Below are 2,124 nucleotides of genomic sequence, written 5' to 3'. Positions count from 1 at the left end.
TAAAGAAAATTGCAACATTATTTAAAATACGTCTCGAACCGCGTCACATAAATGCACCCGCGGTTCTCGACATATTTTATCTAACATTGTTGAGATTTGGATTTGGGTCACATAAATGCGCACCCGAGATTAGGAAGGTAAATTATTAAAATGACGCGCCTAAAGCAACTATGCACTTCCAAATTTGCGAGGGCCATGGAAAATTCAACTAAATGGCACACTTCGATTCTAATTTCAAAGGATTGTACTCTACTAAAGCAAACTACGGATGTTCATAATTATTTTCCTAAATTTGAGATTATTGAGGCAAAATTATGAATATAGTCTATTAGAGGCCGTAAAGTGTTTTACGTTCATGCGGGCCTTGTTCTTGAATGGGCTTGACAGAAAAGTGGCATCATCCTTAGTTGAAATGAAATTAGCCCATAAGCAAAAATAACTTTTTCAAAACCAATATTACATGTTGAGGATTTATGGGTCCAACTTTAAGAAAATAATTAGCTAATCTGAAATTCCTACGGTCCTCTTTAACACCCACATATTCAACATTACCTCAATAATTTATGGGATTTTTACCTTCCTATACTATATATGAAACTTTATTACCCTCAATGTTTAAGGTTTGTGTTTATTATATTTCAGCATACCAAATTACCATTTATATACCATAATTAATTTAGAGGTATAATTAATTGGCAGTTTTTTACTCCTTAATTAAAGGTGTCCATATATCCCACGTTTCTCTCTCCCCTTAATTCCTAAAATCTGAAGAGCGCAGTTTTTGTTGTTCGTCATTGCTGATCTTCAACCCTCCCACTCCGATTGGCGTCATTCACCCCTTCCCTTTCACTTTCTCGTCTCACACCCACTACACACATACGCATCTCACCATCCAAAAGTTCTCTCTGAATTCACATTTAAAAATCAGATCTAAAAACTAATGAGCTCTGGATAAAGGAGAACAGTAGAGCTTTTCCAGTGTGAATTTTATCGAAAAATAAATCAAAGTTGTAGCTATTTTTCTATTGAGTCAAAGAGATCCTCTCCAATGTTTCTCCTAGGCTTTTCGAGCTGATTTTGTCAAAGACTTGAAGCTGTGCTTTGTTGTTCGTCATTGCTGATCTTCAACCCTCATTAGCCTTTATTTGGAATTGTGCTGAAGTCGTGACTAGCCAATTTGCGCTGTGTGTTCCATCGCTCGCCGTCTACGTTGAAGATCCCCATACCGATAAAATCGCCTAATATCTCTGTAAATGGCTGGCCTTTTGGATAATTAATAAAGTTCGTTTTGAGAATGTGCTCAACGTTAGTTGCATTGGCTGTGATTATAGTTCGAGGAGCACCAAAGCGTTGAACTAGAATGGTTTGAGTGGGTGACTCAGACAAAAGTTCAGTGTACCAATCCAATAAACGGTGACGATTTTTGTAGATGAAGAGCAAATTTTGTTGTCAACATTTTTTTTCACATAAGATTGTAGTTTAATTGTAGTATAAATGTAGTAATTTTGTAGATATCCTTAAAAACAATGCAACTTTATACAATACTTAAACTGATTTGTAGTTTATTTGTAGAAATTTTATCTACAAGATATCTACAAACTGGATACATTGAATTTTAATATCCCAATTCCCATTTCAATTGTAGCATAATTGATATTTTCGACATAATTGTAGAAGATTTGTAGAAGTTAGCATACCATTTGCCTACCAATAATCTTCAAACTATCTACATTGTGTGAAGACTCAATGTAGTTATTGTATATGAATTTTGTAGTTTTTTATCATAATTTTTAGATGTTTACCTCCAAGTTCTATGTAATATTTGTATATAACTGTCAGTTGAATATAAATTACACAACAAAAAATAAGAAATAAATACTCCAATCGTAGAAATGTGTTATCCACAATTAATCTGCAAATTGTCTACAAAATTTTACAAAAACTACAAATTAACTACATTTAACCTACACTATAACTACAATCAGGAAACAATTTACACATGGAAGTTCTTCAAGTTAGAATTGGCCACAGCTACATTTCTTGTTTTCTAGACACACAATGTACCGCTTCACACCATCCAACACAGTATGTATATGATCTGTAGAAGCCCTCACCTATATTTTC

The sequence above is a fragment of the Nicotiana attenuata genome, unplaced genomic scaffold, assembly GCF_001879085.1.
Source record: "Nicotiana attenuata strain UT unplaced genomic scaffold, NIATTr2, whole genome shotgun sequence".
NCBI lineage: Eukaryota > Viridiplantae > Streptophyta > Magnoliopsida > Solanales > Solanaceae > Nicotiana > Nicotiana attenuata.
Note: the sequence above shows the minus strand (reverse complement) of the source record.